Here is an 8,316-nt window from a genome sequence, read left to right as displayed (position 1 = left end):
ACCGGGGGGCCAATGGGGAACCAGGGACGCCTGTTGGCGGGGCAGCCGGTGTGTTTCCCGGGGCCCCCCTCCGACAAGCATGAGGCCAAGGGTGCAGGAGACTATGCGGTTCTCAGCGGATCCGAGGCTTCGCACCTCGAGTAGGAATCTCCCAGGACAAAATAGGAGACAGAGAGAAAGAGAGAGAGAGAAGGCGGCGGGGACGGAGGGATCCGGGCTCATACATGCAGAGAAAGAAAGTTGGAGAAAGGTCTCTTAGGAGAGCCTTTGTCTCACACTGTAGAGTTGAGTGGGCGCTTCCAGAAGTGCCCAGGTAGGGCAAGTTCTCTGCTTTCGGTTCCTGATGATTTGTGGGGAGGACGGTGCTGTCCCTTGGAATCCCCTAGGGAGTCCGGGTCGTTGCAGACAGGATGTGGGAGTCCGGGTACTTCTCCAGGGCATGGAGCAGCTCCCTCTGCGGGGAAATGGCAGTGACTGAAACCTGTAACCGCTGCCCTCTAATCCACTTCCTTTCGCTCCCTCTAACCTGGTCCTCCCGCCGCCTATCCCACAGTCCAATTCTGCTCTCTTGGGCCATGCCCTTCAGTCCCTCTAAAGTTCGATCCTGCTCCTTTCTCTTTGATGTTCTTCACCCGAACCCGTTAGCTTCGCATAGATCTCGCCCCGCCTCCGGCTGCTCCAGGTGTGAGCTGCTTTCGAGGAGTCCAGGAGGCTTTACCCGGCCCCGGACGCCTGGCTTTCCATGCTGGGGACTCCTTGGCCGGCGTCCTTTAAAGTTTTGGCAACTTTGGGGACAAGGACTCGTTGGCGCTAAGCAGCAGCACGCTAGGACCCGCACAGAGAGAGGTCTTTTGCTGCCTATTCAGCCGGTAATACCAGCTGCGATGGTATGTTTCATTTTGGAGAGCTGGAAATACGTGCACTCCAACTATAAAACCTTCACCCCTTTGTCTCTCAGGCCCTCCCGGAGAGCTCTGCTGGCTTCGCCCTCCTTCCTGCGACTCTCCCCATCCTCCTCAAGCCTACCCCCCACCAAGCCCTCTGGAAAGGGGGGTGTAACAGTGGAGTCTTCAGTTCTATAAGTTTAGGAATGCATTGAGACAAGGCTATCTCCATGGCTGGGTCAGGTGGCGGAAGGGGCATTACGGGAATAGTGGCGGGCCAGACTCAGGGGACCAAGGGAACAGGTTGGGAGCATTAAGAGTCTAGACTCAAGAAAAAGGCAGCATAGATTTCAAACCTTAGTTATTCCCCACCTTAAATACAACAGAAAGTCTTTACAGATTGTCAAGCTATAAGACTGTGAATAAATGAACCCTTGAAGATCTATTTGTGTTTTAAAAGTAAGCATTTTAAGCCAAATTGTTTTAGGGTTGCAGTTTTGGTTTTGCCCAATTTATAGATGGGAAATGACTCTGTGTCTCCAACTGCTTGTAACTGGTGAGCCATCTTGAGAGATTCGACAATTTCATTAATTAACTACAATATAATCTATGTAAAGTTATGTAATCAATGAAAAGTTAAAATAAAGACACTCTTGTAGTGTAGACATTTCCATGCAAACCTCTTTTTAGGGGCCAAGCTGCCTCTTGGATTAACTCCGCCGGCTTCTTTAGCTTCTGATTATCCAGGCGCAAGGGTGAAGCAGAACATCCATCCCACCTCCACCCCAATGCGCCCTCCCTAGGAGTTTCTGAAGATAGGTACAACCGCCTATGAGCATTTTCTTTGGGGCAAGAGGGGAAACCCTTATCCGAAGAGCCACGGTGCTCTCTTCTGTGTGCGGGAGATGGGGACTTCAGGTCCCAGTCTCGCTGGCCACTGCTGCGCACCCTTTCTGCTGGGTCGGCTCCACCCAGGCCCGCAGGAGTACAGGTGCCAACGCAACCATCGCGCCAGGGACGCCGCGCGGCGGGTGGGTGAGGCCCCGGGGGTTCCCTTACCCCACTTTCGCGCAAGTCCCGCAGTACCTCCTTGGACATAGAGGTTCCGCTTTGGGCATCTCTGGGCGTGAGCATCCGTCGCTGAAGCCCGCTCCTTTTCGAGCAGCCTGGGCTTGGCAGTGTTGTGCGGGGGGAATGGGGGTTGGTGGGCGGAAAGCGGCCGGAGGCAAGCTCCACTAGCATGTCCAGCCAATGCATGGAAACCCTGCTCTTGTCCTCGCTCACCTTCCAGTAGCTACCTCCTATTCCCTGTACCCGGTCACTTTGACATTTTCAAATTTTACTATGGCTATAGTACTGGAAGACTTTCACCTTTTTTTTTTTTTCCCAATTTCCAGAGAAAATCACAACCACCTCTCCAAGTCCAACAAGGTCCAGCAGAAAGTTATTTTCGAAAAGGATTACAGGAAGAACGATTTTGCATATTTTAGACGAACAAATTGAAGAGAATGTTATTCTAGTTGCCTAAGGCTGCTTTATATTCACATTGCTCAATCTCCTCTTATTTGAAACAATTTTAAAAATCTCACCGAAACTAAGCGAGGGTATGGACTGCACAGGAGTTGGAAGGAACACAAGGAATTGGGTCGGTGAGCATCAATCTAGAATTTAGGAAGGAAACCATTTTATTCCCCCTAAATCCACAGTGAAGGAAGAAAAACAAACATCCCAGAGTTTTAAAACACGTTCCAAAGATTGGAGAATGTTTTGTCTTTTCTCTATGTCTGAAAAGTTGTCATTTACAGGAGGGTGGTACTTCTCAATCGCCTGAGATTGCCTCTTGTTTCTACCCTGAAGCAGAAAGTAAAACACAGCTAAATTTGATCCCCTTTACTCTCCCGGCCATTCAAACTACCAGCACATTAACAAGGCTGAAGAAGTTAGATTTTGATTCAGAACCTTGGGAATGGGCTACAGGTTGAGAAAATTCTCTTTCCTTCCCACTGGAGTCCTCTTCCTCAAGAAGAGACTGAAAAAAAAAAACAGTGAGATGTCCCTGAATTTGGGCCCCAAGCCCCCAGTGAGATAAACTGTTCCCAATTGCGTGGAGTTGGCTTTTAACTCCTTAATTGGGCAGAGGGAGTATCAAAACTTCTCTTTGAAATGAATTTCACTTTATGATCGATTAATGGCAATTTATTGAACTGCTAGGAAGGAGCTGCATGAAAGTAAATTCCACCAAAATTTCTTTTTAATATCCTAGTTTTATTCTGCAAGTCTAACAGTATCTATACCGTGAAAATAAAGACACCTTTAGTCTTGAAGTTAATAAGTGAAATTAAATCACTTTAGCACTAGTAAATGTTTCAAGATAGAATCTCAATGAAATAATTGTTTTCTCTTCAGAAAGGTTTACCTGTCACTTTCGTAAACTAGCTGATTTCATTATCTCTGAATCTATCTGTCATTTGTGTCATCTTATTCTGAAAACTGCAAAGACACTGCTTAGCAAGGATATATGAATAGAGCTGATTTGGAGAACTGACTTGCAGCCAGCCAGGGCCTTCCTTGCCAGTGGTTTATTTAAATCATGAGTTAGCATTTCATGCTACCTTATTCTGCCAACCAAAGGAGATAAACACAATGGTAACCTCAGAGATTTTCCCCCACAAACTCATTTTTTCATGTTTTACTGACAGGAGTTGTGTTTAGATTTGGGAGAGTAGCTGAGAAGATTTTGTGGATTCAAGCTGTTAATAATATTAGTTAAAAACATTTCTGTAAAAGGTGGGGTTTTCAGGCATGATCTGTTACTTAGGAATAATACTCTAGTAATGGACTGCATGGTGATTTAATTTTAAAGAAAAAAAAGGAGGAAATAGAGAAATCTACATATCCTGAAGCCTCACTAAAAAGTTAAGTGGGGAAGAATTACAATTTGACTTAGTGAAAAAAAATAAGTAAAAGATGGTTCAGTTATTTTCATACAACTTTAAGTAGGTCTTAACAGTGCTTCCAGGTAAAAATCTTCCATAGTCAGTTCAAATGAATAGATAAAGCTACTTTTATTGACATATAGATGATTATTAAAAGAATGTTGAACTTTTCCTTCTTTACATATTTAAAACCCTATTTTTATGTTATGTACATGTCAACTTTAGCTTTGGTGAAATAATTACAATCTTTTGAATTTAGTTTATCTTGTATTCACGTTAACATTTGTGCCCATTTCTAAGACTGGGGAATATGACTAAAACCATATTCATCTTTTAGAAATGAGTTCTTTTTAATGAGTCTTTATGAAATGGTTATATAAAGATAAGATTGTACAAATTCAATTCATATGACCTAATCCTTTAGTAATGTTAACATACAAATAGCAAAAAAGGGACACTTAAAATAGATGTGTGTCAAATATTTTGCCTTGTCATTTTTTAGAAGAGAGAAAAAATTAGAAGGAAATTTACATTACATAAGATATGCTTGGACATTCATAACTAAGTCTGAGAGCACATATCAATTATTTCTTAATAGGAAGAAATTGCCTTTCATCTCTGCTTGGCCTGGAAAAGTAACTCTAATTGCTTATAATTTCTGATGCTATCATTTGCTTTTCTTTAAACATAGACAGTTTGGAGAAAACCTCATAACTAACATATTGTGAAACTGCTTTTGTAAAATGTAGGGATATAGAGGAATTTATGGATTCAGAAAGTTGAAGTAGACTAAAGGATTTAAACTAAATTTAAACTAAGTCAAATAATATTGACTTAGATATTTGACAGTGTTGGTGTTGATCCATTCTCAAACTTCTGTTTATAAACTTGATTTCAGCAGGATGCTGAAGGGATTAAAAGGAGACCACAGCAATAACAGACCAAAGGTGAAGACATCCATCTGAGTGTGGTGACCTGTCACTTGTATCAAAAGCTCTTAAAACAGCTTTTGAAAAATTCTCATAGGAAGTTTTTATTTGCATGCATGGAATAATTTTTAGCATGGACTGCTACACTGTCATTGTTTATTTTATTTATTTGGCACTTAAAACATAATAAAAAGAAGTGCTGAAGGGAGGCAACCATACACATTAGAAAGAAACAAAGGTCCTTTTTACATTGGAAAGCAGACCTCAAAGCTATGGAGAGTTACCTCAGCGCAAAGGAAGTGCAAATAGTAGTTGTCAATTAAGGTACTTTTAGTTTTTGTTCTTAACTTCATACTATAAATGCTTCATATCATATTTGAAGATGAAAGTTCAGTTGTGGACTATGAAATTAAACCTCCCCAGGTGGTGTTATTGTTTCATCTTTCTTTAGGAGAAGGATGAGACAACCAATTTTTAAAGTAATTAAACTCACAGTATTATCCAACAAATTTAAAATATTGCAATGTAAATTTTAAAAAAATGTATGTCATTTTATATGGCTCATGCAGTGTACTGTCACAGTGAATCAGAGTGGAAATTTGGCAGTTGTCCAGATAATTCGAAAAACAAAACAGCTAAATATGACCATATAATAAATAATACTGAACAACTCAGGTCTCAGAGTAGGCTTTCACTAAGAAAAGTTCTTCCCATTTAGTAAATTATTGCCTATCCTCCTAAGCATAGCTAATTCTTTCTTCAAACATACATGTGCTCAGAATATAGCCATGACCTTAGTCGTGTTTATTGGTATTTGGAAATATTTTAAGAAGACAGTGATTCTCAAGTGCTTCAAAACGACTACATATTTTTACCCCTGAGCTGTCTTTTTCTCTGTGGATATTCAATGGCAAAATAAATTAACACTGTAATCTGTATCAATTTATGCAACTTTGCCCCTGTGTTTATGAGGAAGTGGCTATTACCAGGCAATTAATGTCTTTTATTATTTTTGGTAATGAATGTGGTAAAACATCTTTTCAGTAATACAACATAATAGCTCAATTATGAAACAACTATTGTCTTTAGAAAAACAGGCTGTGTCTGTGCATTTAAAGTGAAGTGCTATGGGGGTGGGAGATTGAGAAATGTTGGTCAAAGGACACAAAAATCCACTGACAGGAGCTATAAGTTCAAGAAATCTATTATATGTCATGGTGACTATAGTTCATAAATTGTACTGAAAAATTGCTAAGGGAGTGGATGTTAAGTGTTTTCACCCTCTAAAAAAATCATAAGCATGTGAGGGGATTGATATATATGTTAATTAGCTAGACTTCGTTATTCCACTAATATACACACATAAATATATACAATTTTTATTTGGTAATTAAAATATAATAAAACGAAGTGCTAAATTGAGGCAACCGTACCAACAAATTCAAAAGAAACAACTACGCTTTTTTACCTTGGGTAGCAGACCTCAAAGCTATGGAGAATTACCTCAGCAGAAAGGAAGTCCCAATAGTAGGTGTTAAAAAGAAGACATGTCAAAGCACATGTTGTCAAATAGTTATGTAGGCGAGTAACTGGAGAACTGGAGAGAACCCCCAGGTTTTAAAAGTGGAATGGAAAGAGGGAAACCTGGTGCTGATTGCCACCTTTGAAGCACACAAAGTGGCAGACCTGATCCCTGGATGCCCAGAGCTCTAAAGGTCACATATTTTGGGAACTCAGCCTACTGGTCTCATTTCATGGGACATTGCCCTACCTTCTCTGGGAAAGCCCTACGGCTTCAACCAGATGAAATTATCTTAGCTACTTTCTTAAGAATGTAGGAGCCTGAAGAGTACCGTGGAAAGTATGATGAACTGGATATCAGTACCTTCGATTCCAACCCATGGTGAGAAGCGGAGTCACCCTTTTAGCCCTCAGTTTATTCATCTGTGCAACAAGGAAACAGTACTAGATGATCTCTACAGATGTTTATGGCACCAGACTCTGAAACTGGAAATTTGAAAGTGGAATATAATGTTTGCAAACATTTCTGACATGAGCTATATTTTCAACCTGAGATCTTTCTTGAAGAATAGCATATTATAAACTTTACTGGAAAACCAGTAATTCTGTGGGGCATATTATTAAAGGCCTGGCAGTAATAGCTAGAGATTCTTTAGAATTCCAGGGAAGTGTAACTCAAAAAGGAGCCATGTTTTCCAAGCTTCAGAGAATGAAGTTGAGATCTCTCATATCCATTTTCAGAAGCCAAAGTATCCATGTGTTTTATGTGGGCTTGAGTCAACATGGTATGTATATCTAGTGGCTGCTCCTTGAGAAATAAAAGTTCAACCTTTCTAACTTTCATGAGACTAAGAACAGAAGATACCCATTCTTATATTTAGTAAAGTTGGGGCTTCAAAACTAGAACTTTTTCATGTTCATCTATTATATAGTTCATGTATATTTCAATGTGCAGTAATAAATAGCCTATTTAATAGAGGAAATTACTAGCATTATTAATTACAGCATCCTTTTTGGTGATTAGGATCCCCAAACCCTCCTGCCTAGGATAGGTGAATGCTTAAATAATAGATTTCTGGAAGAAAATGAGCAATAATACATATTTTGTTAGGGTTCTTAGCTTAGTCAAAAATGTTGTTACTTTGTTTATTCTAAAGAATATTTGAAAATCACTTTTGGCAGAGCTGACAGTACATTTACCATTAGACTCACCCATTTTGTTTCAAACCTGTGGATATAAATAAAATGTAGAAACAAACAACTAGAAAACATGACTAGACCCCCACAAACTAGGTAAGCATTTTGAGGCAAAAAATTTAAAAGCCCATTTTAGGCTGCTATAACAGAGTAACACAGACTGAGTAATTTATAATGAACAGAAATTTATTTTGCTCATGGTTCTGGAGGCTGGGAAGTCCAAGGTTGAGGGGACACATCTGGTGAGGGCCTTCCTGTTGTGTCATGACATAGCAAGAGGCATCACATGGTGAGAAAACATGTGAGAGCTGAACTCCTCCTTCATAAGGACGTTACTCCCTTGATAATGGCATTAATCTATTCACAGGGGTTCTGCACTCATGAATAGATTAATGTCATTAGTCTGTTATGGAAGAAATGTCCTTATGAAGGATGAGCTCAGCTCTCACATGTTTTCTCACCATATGATGCCTCCCACCATGTCATGTAGGAGGCATGACATGGTGTGAGGCATACAGAGCCCTCATGACCTAATCACCTTTCAGAGTTCCCATCTCTCAGCACTGTTGCTTTGGGGATTAAGTTTCCAACACACATGAACACATTCAAACCACAATAAAAAGACACAAAGTGATAAGCAGAGCTGGTACCATGGGCTTGCTGGGCTCTGGGCTGGAAGATGGCCATAAGGCTTTGGACTCTTACAGGGAAATACGACTAAAAGTCCTGAGCTGGGCTCACTTAGTGAAAGACTTGTCTGTGGCTCTCATGCCTACACAGGAAAGTGAAAATGATTACTGTTGACTTGCTGCACTGATTATAACTTTATTAAAGCTTTTGCCCTGACCA

This window comes from Mandrillus leucophaeus, unplaced genomic scaffold (assembly GCF_000951045.1).
Source record: "Mandrillus leucophaeus isolate KB7577 unplaced genomic scaffold, Mleu.le_1.0 Scaffold683, whole genome shotgun sequence".
NCBI lineage: Eukaryota > Metazoa > Chordata > Mammalia > Primates > Cercopithecidae > Mandrillus > Mandrillus leucophaeus.
Note: the sequence above shows the minus strand (reverse complement) of the source record.